Source organism: Gopherus flavomarginatus, chromosome 5 (assembly GCF_025201925.1).
Source record: "Gopherus flavomarginatus isolate rGopFla2 chromosome 5, rGopFla2.mat.asm, whole genome shotgun sequence".
Lineage (NCBI taxonomy): Eukaryota > Metazoa > Chordata > Testudines > Testudinidae > Gopherus > Gopherus flavomarginatus.
Genome location: NC_066621.1, coordinates 24,876,958 through 24,889,291, shown reverse-complemented (window position 1 = coordinate 24,889,291; position 12,334 = coordinate 24,876,958).

Below are 12,334 nucleotides of genomic sequence, written 5' to 3'. Positions count from 1 at the left end.
TGCTCATGGGGCAGAAAGAAGCAGGGCCTAAAGAGGGATCAGACTCACAGACAAACCCACCTCCAGGAGGTCAGGATATTCCCTGCCCTGTTTGCCAATTAGCAGACCTACAGTGGCATCCAGGCCTGTGGACCCTACTCTCCACCGGCACCTGTGTTAACTGTACTGTATTCAGCATGCCCATGGGGTAGACAGTGCTGGTCACACCTGCCCAGCTGTGCTGAGAGGGGAAACTGCTGTCTGGGAGCTGAGGCCCAGCCTGGCTGAGCTGCCTGGTCTTGTATCCGGTGGGCCCCCTCTATAACAAGGCATGATCCTCCTCTCTCTTACCCTGATTTCAGCCCCAATGGCACCCCTTCTGGTTCACACCTGGATGAGAGGGGTCAGGCCCTGCAACTCCCAGTGGCAGAGACCACCACTAGGTTTCACTGTAATTGCTTACCCAGCCAGTCTCCATTCCCCCCACGGAAGCCATAAGACCAGACTGGTCTCTGGTGTAAATACCTTGCCTTGTGGCAGTACATTATGGGCTGAAATCATTCCCGCAGCATGGTCTATTTTGATTTATTTACTGTTAAGGAGGGAGCGGTATGATCTAACAGTTAAGGGAGGGGACTAGGCATCTGGACTCCTGCCTTCTGCTTCCTGCTCTGTTGCTGTCTTGTGGCATTTTCCTTCCCAGTGCCTCTGCTTCCCACATCAATAAAATGGGGACAAACTGTATTGTTCCTTCTTGGTGGGCCTAGGCTGAAAAGGGCTAGACACAAGTGTGAACATTACGTTCTGAGGATTAATTAATAGCAATCATTATTTTGCTCTAATTTCTATGGCAACCAGAGGTGTAGCAGAAAGCTGATAAATAATTTGGAAAGGCAAGCCTATGCCTGGTTTCTAACCCTGCAGATAGTGCCCAACTGATGAGTATGTGTTAGACATGGTGAGTCCCCCTCCGTGCCAATCCCAGCCCAGACCTAGAGAAGAGCTCTGGGCAGCTTGAAAGCTTGTCTCTTTCACCAGCAGAAGTTGGTCCATCACCACACCCACCTTGTCTTGCTCATATCCTGGGACCAGAACAGCAACAGCACCACAGCAAACAAACCTAGGCTTGGTCTGTTGTAGCTACTGCCTCAGAAGACTGGTTCTTTAGCTCAGGCTATAGCCACTTGTGGCTTTTTGCTCTGGAGGTTTCCCCATTCAATCTCTGGTGTGTCAGCCCCTAGAAGGGGGTTCCACTCCTTCACGAAGCTGACCACTGGAAGCCAACTTCATTAGCTCTGCCCCACACAGGCAGTTTTTGATTTCTGCAGGCATCACTCATCAACAGCAAACATCCCCTATAAGCCAGCTGTGTGGGGGCTGGGGCCAGTGCCATCAGGCCAGCTCAGAAAGGGCCCAGTGTAACCTGCACCAGATCAGTGATATCATAGAATATCAGGGTTGGAAGGGACCTCAGGAGGTCATCTAGTCCAACCCCCTGCTCAAAGCAGGACCAATTCCCAGACAGATTTTTGTCCCAGATCCCTAAATGGCCCCTTCAAGGACTGAACTCACAACTCTGGGTTTAGCAGGCCAATGCTCAAAACACGAGCTATCCCTCCCCCAGCTCCATAGCTATGCCCGCTTAGCTCCCCTCACAAAACCCTCTTACTGAAATCCGCCCCGTTATCACACACTCATTTGCTTGGGCAGGCTGATCTGCTGCACATCTCTCCAAACCTGCACAGGAAGCAATAGTGGCTAGTCGGGGTTTCCCAGCTGCTTATGAGGCCAGTGCATGTAATGACTGCAGCGTGCATGCCAAGTAATTGGGACATCTCCCAGGAGACTGACTGCATCTAGCGAACGGCTGCTCAGGTGAAATAGATTGTCTGGGGGATAAAACCCATTAATCAGAATGCCTTTGGCTAGCTCCAGGAGGTTAACCAGGTGTGAAATCCAAAGCTCTGCCCTTTTAATACTGAAGCTGCCACAGAAAAATTAAAAGAAGTGACAGTGGAAGGCAGTGAAGACCATGTTCTTATTTATTATCTGCATTGTAGTGACACCCAGGAGCACCAGAGATGGACCAGGCCCCATCCCGCAGATGCCAAGAGTTTCCAATCTAAGTACAGGAGTTTAAATCGCTTCAGACTCTCCTAGCCAATAGTCTAATAGATGAACATTGGCTCTTACCGACATGGTATCCAGTGAAGAATAGTCTCCTGTGAAAATAGCCTTTAACGGTTGCCACACCACTGATGGTAGTTCACATTTATAGGGTGCTTTTTGTCCTGAACGTTACACATTTACACGTGCAAGACTAATTCCCTGCACTCCTAAAATGCAGCCCCCTCTGGGTGGAACCCAGCAGCTGTTTAACAATGGACAGTCACACCAACACAGAAGTTAAAAGCCAGTGAAGAAGACCCTAGCTAGTTGAACTAGCAGGGGACTCTAGGTAGGCAGAATGCAATTATCCACAATGGACTCTTACCCAGAGACCATTCCAGCTGGGCACAGGCAGGTCTGGATGAAAGCCATACGGGGAAACGTCTCCCACAGCAACCACCCCAGCAGAAGGAGACCCACCTCCTCCCACAGCAGAGTGGGGGCCTGGGCTTTTCTGAGGCTGGGTCTCGGGCCAGCTGCCTTCCTCCTTGGTGCGAGCTGTTGCTGCTCTTCCTCTACTGCAGGCTGGCTGCAGACTCAGGCAGATGTCACGGTTACCCTCAGCAGCACGGCTAGCAGGAAGGCTAGAAACGAAACACAATGAAAGCTGAGATACTGGTATCACCACATGGACGGGGCTGGGGAGAGGGAGCACCTTGTCCTGGGCCTCTCTCACTTAACCTGGCTAGGGGACAAGCACTTGTCTGTCCATCTATTGCTGTTTGTGGGGCACCCTTTGCTGTAGCCTCTCAGCCCCAGCTGGGCACAGAAAGCCACCTGCTGCCGTACTCCCAGGGGGCGGCTCTGCAGACTCCATCCCAGGGCAAGCAAAGGAATCCAGGCCATGATCTCCTCCCCTAGCTCCACGGGCAGCCCAAGGAAGATGTGTGCTGTCAGACAGGAGACAATCCCAGAGGGGATTTTGTTGGTGACGGGGGATCCAGAGCCCACAGCTTGTTTCTCACAGGATGTAAAGCCTCCTGCTTCATGGTTTAAGCCATTCTAACTCGTAGGGAGAGGGCTGTGTAGGCTCTGTAGACTATGGGCCTGGTCCAGTCTGGCAGCATCTACGTTCCTAACAGTGGCTCATGCACTGTCCCAGTGGCAGGCACGTCTACAGGCTCCGTCACCATCCGGGCGATCCCATTCACACGGCGGCACGATGCGCCCGGGCCAGCTGGTGAAATGTGACCACAAGAGACCGCCAGGCTCGGAACAAAAAATAAACCAATAAATCAGATGTTACGGAGAATCTGGAGGCGAACACAGGAGAAAGAGCGACAGCTGGAGAGATCAAAGCGCCCTGCCGGACTCCAGCGCAGAGCTGCTGCCCTGCTCCTGACCCGTTCTCTCGTTCCAGTGCAAGAGAGAGAGAAGCCGAGTGAATGAGGATAAGGGATGTCTGCAAGGGAGTAGCCCCTGTGGCGTGTGCGTGGTGCTCACACACACCCCAGAGGTGGCTGCATTTTGCAGGTGCCAGCTGTACACAGACTAGTTGGAAAGCGTTGTGTGAACCTACTTTTATAGAGCATCCAAAGAGCTGCCATGCGTAGAGCCAGTACCTCTGAGGACAGCCAAGAGGACAGCAGCGGAGGGGGATTTTTGGTCAGGACAGTGGGGCAACCCCCGGGTTAGAGACGCCCCCGGGGCTGCATGCGATCACTGCTGAGTCAGTCTTGTTCCTAAGGCGCAGCAAGGAACTCGGCAACAGACGGGTGTGGAGGAAAGAACTGAAGCAGCCCCGATATGGCACCCGGTACCCCCAGTCATGAGCCAGCCAGAAAGAGTCTCTCCTCTGAAGGACCCGATACTGGGCTGCTTGCATGCCCCCAACATCCATTGGCTTCAAGGCGAGCTGCCTTTGAACATCGGCCTTCCTCACACTCTGTCTTTAGTGGCCAGAGACACTGCTCTCGCCTAGCAGAGCCCAGAGCAGTTGCTGGCCATTCTCCTAGCTTGGGAGGAGCCCCAGGGCTTATCACAAGCTGCAGTACTCTGAACAAGCACCCTCCATACAATTCTGCAACCCCCTCTCCAGTAATGGGCCTTTCTGGCCTCTCGGCTGGCGCTTGGCAAGGGAAGCCATTTGCAGGGCACAAGAACCAGGGGATTGTGTCAGCCCCGCTACAGTGCTGCTCCTTCTCCAGCCTCATCCTCTATTAACTCTTTACATAGACAGACATAGCCTGCACAGAGGCTTAGATCGTATGGCGGGAAGGCCCATTGTGATCGCTAGCCTGAGCTCCTCCATAGCACGGGCCAGGGGACCGAGTTGAATTAATTCCTGCCTCAGTAGAGCAGATCTTTCAGGAAACCAGCCAGTTTCGACTGAAAAATTGCCACTGCTGGCCGGGTAACCCGGGTGCAGACGAGCCAGCCCCAGTTGTGCCGAGGACTTGAAAACTGGCCCCAGAGCCCCTTTCTATTCTTAAATACCTCAGCTGAGCCCAATCCTGCCCAGAGTTGGATGCCTCCAGGGGCAGCCCCTCTGCATTGCTGTGCTAAGCTAGGGAGGGGGCCTGCAGTAGCAGCCAGATCTCCTGGGTCCTCAGCACACGCGTTGCCTTGTGAGGTAAAGGCGAGGAGCAGACCAAGGGCCAGACAGCAGTGGGGATTCTGGGTGCTCAGCCCCTCTGAGAATCAAGTGCCTGGTGTTTCAAGTCACCGAACCCCAGGTCTGTGCGGTGACATACGCTCCCAGACAGCCGTTTGTAATGAGAGGTGCTGGGAGAAGCCCAGACATCAGGCAAAGCAAGCGTGCCTCATTGTTCAATATTACAGCAGCTGGAGGACCCAACCAAGAGTGAGGCCCCCCGTGCCAAGTACTGCACAGCCACACAGTGTGAGACAGTCCCTGCCCCCAAAGATCTCACAGGCTAAACTGACAAGACAGGCAAAAGGTGGGAGGGGAAACTGAGGCACAAGAGGGGAAGTGACGTGCTCAGGGTCACCCAATAGGCCAATGGCAGAGTCCCCTGTGACTCTCCTGTGTCCTCATCCAATGTGGTGACCATCAGGCATCCCTGCCTCCCATCACCCCACATATTTGCTCTGGTTAAGCAGCTCCTCCTCCCTCTCTTTAGCGTTAGCTTTGCACAGGGGCTGCTCTAGGAACCAGCAAAGCAAGCAGGTGCTTGGGGCAACCCATTTGCAGGGGCGGCAGTGATCCAGCATGGGAGCTGAGAACCACAGGGGGCCCTGGGAGCTGTAGTTCCTTGGTTAGCTCCCTGCCTATAGAGCCAGCCCTGGAGCAGGGAAAGAACTACATTTCCTAGCATTTCCTTGGCCATTACCAACTGGAAAGGAAGGCAGGGGAACCTCATGCTGCAGGTTGCTGTGGGTGGAGAGCTGCGCTGTGAAGGGTAGGGATACCATATTTTAACATTCAAAAAACAGGACACTCCACAGGGAAGAAGTGTAGCCCCAGCCTGCCACCATCCACTCCCTCTGACTGCCCCCCACAGAAACCCCAACCCATCCAACCCCCCCTGCTCCCTGTCCCCTGATCACCCCCTCCTAGGATCCCTGCCCCTAACTACCCCCCAGGAGCCCACCCTCTATCTAAGCGCAGCTGATTGCCGCCTCCTGGGACCCCTGCCCCTAACTGCTCCTTGGGACCCCATCCCCTATCTAAGCCTCCCTTCTCTTTGTCCCCAACTGCCCCCTCCTGAGACCCCCCCAACTTCCCCCCTAGGACCCCACCCCCTACCTGTCCCCTGACAAACTCCTGGGACTCCCATGTCTATCCAACCCCTGTATGTCCCCTCACTGCCCCCCTGAACCCCTGCCCCTGACTGACCCCACCGAACCTCCGTCCCGTCCAACCCCCCCATCTCCCTGTCCCTTGACTGCCCCCCCGGAACCTCCTGTCCCTTCTCCAACCCCCCAGCTCCCTTACCGTGCCACTCAGACCAGCGTGTCTGGCTCCACGCAGCGCCAGACACACTGATGCATACATGCTGCCGTGCTCCCCCGTGGAGCCACAGCCCCCCCGCCCCAGCACCTGCCTCCAGATCTGAACACCTCAAAATTCAGGAGTGCTCAAGCTCAGTTTGGGCAGCTGGTACTTCATTTCTCCCAAATCAAATACACTGATCCACTGTAACTTGCTGTAGAAAAAGTAGGATAAAATTGAGCAAGAAATGCTTCCCAGTGGTTATTAAGACTGGAATTGTATTTTCAACAGCCATTGCCTTTTTGTTTGTTTGTTTGTTTGTTTGTTTGTTTGTTTGTTTAAAAGGAAGACACTGATATTGCATTGGCAAATTCCCCATAGAAAAAAAGAGTGGAACAAAAGAATAATAAAGGCACCTCAACTTTTCCTCATTTATGGAGGACAGTTTGATAATATGCATCCAGATATTCTCCAATCACACAAGCTGAAAATTGTTCCACTTTACTGCAGTTCTGCAACCATATGGGAACCAATCCTGTCTGTGTTCTGTGTACATCTAAAATTCCTGTGAATTATCTTCCCTGAGAGCGAGTTACTAGTGACCCAAGGCTGCGGCAGAAGGAGAATGCAGGTGTGTGTGGGGGGAGAGACCAGGGCTGGGGCGGCAGGAGGTGTGTGTGGGTGGCAATGGTCGGGGGAGACCCCAGAGCTGGGGCAGCAGGGAGTGTGGGGGCGGGGAGAGCCCAGGGCTGGGGCAGCTGTGGGGTGCGGGGGGGAGCCCAGGGCTGGGACAGGGGGCAGCCAAATTTTTTTTGCTTGAGGCAGCAAAAAACCTAGAGCCGGCCCTGGCTTTGCATATGGCCATATTGTATGTGTCTCTTTCTGAGGTACTTCTTGCCATGCCAGGGTTAATTACAGCCCAGCCTCACCCCATCAAATTCCTGAAACAACACTTGGTACCTCTATGGCCTTGGGACCCAGCAGGGGGGTCAGACAGCAGAGCCTGTCTGCAGGTTCAATCTGGTTCAGATCACAAGCCTTCTCCAAGGCTGTGAGGTAGGCAACAATATCTTCCCCCTCCTTGAACTAAGGCAGCAGTTTGGTGTCTAGATTCCCCAGAACACTGGCATCTCGGGGCCCTTCTCCACTTACCCTCCTGGCAGGCCCTCTTGGCCCACCGCTCCTCCAACTCCAACTCATGCTTCTGCTGTTCTGCACAGTCCACCAGCCTCCGCTCCTCCAGCTCCAGCTCCTTCGCTTTCAGCTCCAGCTCCAGTCTCCGCAGCTCCTTCAGAGAGACTCCCTGTGCTGACTGGGGAGTCAGGGTCTGACACGCTCCCAGTCACTACACAGACTGCCCCCACAGCTACTCCCCGTCTCAATGGGCACCCCGGGAGCCCCCTGGGGTCTGGAGCCTGTTTCTCAGACTGGTCATTCTCCTTAGTGAGCCTCCCGATGCTCAGCCCTCTCTCCCTGCACAGATGTGCCAGGTCGCTCTTACGGAGCCGGTTATAGGCCATTTCCAGGCTGGTTCCGTTCAATACCCTCGTTCTATCTCTGGCAGCCACTCACTGCAAAGTGCCTGCACTTGCAGCCAACCGTCTACAGTAGGGGTCCACAACGTGGTGCCCAGGGGCGCCATGGCGCCCACGGGGGCATCTAAATGTGCCCGCATCCTGGCCAACGGTGGAGCATCTCCCAAAATGCCCCCAAATTTCTGCGGCATTTTGGCAGCAACGCCTCTCGATGATGCCGCTTGCTGCCGACAAGTGATGTCATTGAGAGACGTCGCCATCGAAATGCCACAAAATTCAGCGGCATTTCGGTGAGTGCTCCACTGCTGCCAGTCCTTCATCTAGCGCCCACCAGACAAAAGGTTGGGGACCACTGGTCTACAGGGTGGATCTGCCAACCATCCTCTCCTACCATGTTGTCATGGACTCACAGATCGTGCCCACTCTTGGCCCTGTGTGGTCCGTGGAGGGTGCCCCTTTCAGTGAGACAGACCTTCTCAAGGGTCCACTCTCTCTCACGTTTAGGCCCCTCCACCTCCTGGAGCCGCACCTCTCTTAGCCTTAGCACACCTGTCTTTCTCCGTGGGTCCCCTCAGGGAGTCCCCTTGCTCTGGACCCCTAAGGCCTCCACCCCCGAAGGGGTTGATGCAACCCTGTTCTCTAGACCGGAGTGACTCTCAGCCAGCGTAAATCAGGAGGGTTTATCGAGCGTTGAACACAGCACAGGAAACTCTCAGGGCCTCAGGCCTGGTCTCCCTCCTGCTCCCCATCCTCAGCCCAGAGCCCCCCTGCTTCCCAGCTGGGCCTCCGATATCCCCGGCCCCAAGCCCTGCCTCTGGCCATTGTCTTCTCTCCAGGTAAACAGGGTCATAAACAGGGTGGCTGGGGCCTCCTCTCCTCTCAGCCCTCCTCTGGCCCCCTCTGGCTGGAACCGGCTGGTCAGGTCACCGGCATCCTCTCTTCGCAGGCCATTGTCCTCCCACTGGCTAGAACCAGCTGTGACTCCTGAGCTGGGTCTCCAGGTCACCAGTCGCTGGGGTCTCCATCCTCCAGGCCATCGGCCAGGGTCCCAAGTTCCCTGTCCGGTCCTCTGTAACAACAAACTCCCTCTCCCCTCACCTCGTTAAACCAGTAACACCCGGGGACACTGAGTTCCACTCCCTCCACATGCAACCCACTGGAAAAAAAAAAAAACAAGAAACCCCCCCCTCCCACTTCGTCACACCATCCTCCAAGGGGCCCAATGAGGAATAATTTCTCCCACCTCTGAAATGCAGCCAGCTCTGGGGTGCAACATGGCAGGCAGGTGAAACAGCATGCTGCCCCATAAGAGGGGAAATGTTGCCTGACAACACAGAGCCAACCCCTTCACACCTAAGAGAGGTACATTATTATTGTCTGTGTTACCGGAGTGCCTCCATTGTGCAGGGGGCTGTACAAACACACACCAAAGAGCTGGTTTGTGGGCCCAAGCACCAACAGGCGGGTACAGAGAGAGCCAGGAAGCAATGAGACAATCCTGATCAGTGCCATGGCAGCTGGTGTGCTGCACCTAGGGACCAAATAGCAAGTGTGAAAAATTGGGATGAGGAGTTAATAGGGGCCTCTGTAAGACAAAGCCCCAAATATCAGAACTGTCACTGTAAAATCGAGACATCTGGTCACCCTGGCTGAGCTCATTGTCAATTGTGTTATCAGCATCACAGCAAAGGAGGGATCTGCAGGAGAAGGAGCGGGTTGGGGGGGGGTTTCGGGGAGCTGTTGTGTTAATTTCAAAGGATGAATGGCCCCAGACAGTCAGAGGTGTGAACATGAGCCTGTCACCACCCCAGGTTTGGGGTCCAGAGACCTCGGCTTGCTTAGTCCCATGGCAAACGCGCTTGAAAGTTCACGCCAAAGGCTGGGAATTATTGATCAAGGGACACAAGAGAAACAGGGACAAACCCAAACCCAAAAGCCTTCTGCGATTGACATGGAGTGATTCTGCAGGAGAAACGACCAATGTATCACAGGGCATTGGCTAGAGTCGCTTATTCTGTCCCTCTTAGTGGACAGGAAAGGGTTAGTTCTGTAGCCAGATTGCTGTGAATGGGGGACACTTTCCTGGCTTTTGACCAAGAGACCGATGCAGGAGAAGAGACAGGGTAGTAAAGGTGGGGCAGTACGGCTTTCCACCACCTTCTCAGGGTACAAGCCACTGGCTGATACCTGGGCTGGCAGGTCGACCTCCCCCCGGCTCACTTCCCCCGGCTGGGGTGTCATCCGGTTGGTCTGGTCCCTTTCCTTTGCTGGCAGGGCAGAGCCGGGGGGGGAGGGGGGCTGTCTCCTCCTGTTGTGCTGGCGTTGGGCCATGCTGATAGCCTCAGATCAGGTGAAAAGCAGAGCGAGAGAGGACAGGAGGAAGACGGTAGGGGGTAGAAAGGAACACACGGGGAAAGGGAAAGCCAAGCAGGCTCTCACCAGTATTAGGTGTGGTCCTTGCTGTCCAGTGGCGATGGCGGCTGCGGATTCCCAATGATTGAGGCTCGCCAACCAAGGGCAGAGCATCTGCGGTGTCTCTGGTATCACAAGAGAGCTCCTGCCGTGCTGGCTGGGGCCATGCTACAAAGCACAGGGGCCCAGGTAGCAGAGCTTTTAATGCACCTGCAGTGCAGACATGGTTTGGCCTCATTTGCAGGATCCCTTGCCTGGAAAACATTAGCTGGGAGTCAGTTTCTCCATCACATCTCTGGGAGGGGAATCCAACCTGCACTTGTGTAGCGTGTTTCGCATGGCCCCAGCCGTCGTCTCATGCTGGGTTTGGGGTGGGTTAGATTTCTGGGCCTATTTCCAACCCAGGCCCCTCACATGACCCAGTCTCCTGAGAGCCCTTCAGAGCTCTCCCTCTTTGCCTCCCTGACAGGGCTGGAGTCATTTAGCCAGCAGCTCCTACCGTCGCTGTGGCATCCAGGCCAGGACGCATGGAGACACCAGAGAGAACCACTGGGTCTAGCTGTGTCCAGCAGCCTCAGTGGAGGGTCTCCTGTGCATCCAGCCTGGTCTCTCCCCTGCCCTGAGGGACACAGCAGTGCTGGGCAGTTGGCACCTATCAGTGAGTGTCAGCTTAGACTTGAGCTGGGCCTGAACCAAGAGCTGATCCCAGGGGCATGTAGAGAGTGGGAAGTTTTTTCCTCCTTACTAACCAGCACAGTGGGGAACACACTACACCAGGCTGGAGGCCAGCGACCCCCTGAGCCACCCGTCGCCCACCTCCCCCACTGAACCACAGCCAGTCCCTAGGCGCAGAGCCAGCGCTTTGATGTCCCTGGGAGGAGGCTGATCCCCTTGGTCACATGAGCCTAGTGAGGCGCTGGGAGGCCCTGACAAAGCCCTATTGTGGGCCAGGAAGTGGGAATGGCCTGTCGGGCAGGGGGAGGAGGAGGTCTGGCTGCACAGAGAGAGCCATTTCTGGGAGTCAGCTGGAATGAGATCAGCAGGTCGCGGGTGTCCGGCAAAGCTCGTGCTACGGGACAAGTCAAGGGGAGACTCGGCGACTGGAAGCTGAAGCTAAAGACATTCAGGCTAAACATAATAGGCCCCTTTTCACTGGTAAAAGGCCCTTAGCCAGCGGAACAACACACCAGGGCGGAGTGTGTTCACCATCACTTGGAATCTTGGGGATCAGCTGGGATGGGCTCAGAAGCAGGCACCAACTCTGCCAGGAGTTATGGGCTGGATGCAGGAATTACTGGGGGACAGTCTCCATCCAGGGCTGGTCACCGTGGTCCCTTCTGGCCTGAAGTTCTCGGAACTGGTTTCCTGCCCCGTGGGACCTGCCCCTCCCCAATCTCTGGGTTAACTCCTGAGCAAAAGGGAGGGGTAACACTTGGAGTTGGATATCCGGCCCCCTTTAATGAGGATACATCTGAATTACATCCCAGATGCCCCATCCACAAACATGGGCTAGTTCACCTCACTCCCCACAGGTAGGTCAGGTGGGGAAACCAAGGCAAAAAGCGATTGAGGCCATTAGTGTTTGTATTTCACCCAGGGGTACATCTACACTGAAGCCAACTTTCCCTCCATGACAGTAAGTCTCAGAGCCTGGGACAATGGGCTCAGGCTTGTGGGGTCATGCTCTGGGGTTAAGAACAGCAATGTGGATGTTCCCACTCGGGCTGGAGCCCTCCCCACTTGCTGGGTCTCAGAGCCCTGGCTCCTGCCCAAGTGGAAACAGCTGCCGCGCTATTAGCCCCATAGCCTGAGCCTGAGCCAGTTGACTCTGGTTCTGAGATTCGTGGCATGTGGTGTTTTCATTGTGATGCAGATGTATCCCTGGAGACCCCAGCCAAGAGCGGGGCCCTGCTGGCCTGGACGCTGGTCGCACAGGTCCTGCCTGGATGAGCTAACAGCTCACCTTGACAGTTTGGGAGGGGACCCCCTGCAGTTTGGGAGGGGACGTTCCAGGGGTGCTGAGCCCCTGCAATGCCCATTGATTGCAGCTTGAGCAGAGGGCATTCGGCACTTCCTGACTATCAGGCCTCAAATGTCTCCAACTGGGGCTCCCCAGAACAAAGGCTCTGGCAGTCAGCCGAGTGGCTGGCCTGAGGTCATGCAATGAGGCAGAAGTGGAGCCCAGGCGTCCTGGCTGAGTCCACTAGACTCCAACTCCTGCTTCTGCGGCACAGGGGAGACCCTGGCACCACCTGTGTATCAAACTCAGAGAATCATAGAATATCAGGGTTGGAAGAGACCTTAGGAGGTCATCTAGTCCAACCCCCTGCTCAAAGCAGGACCA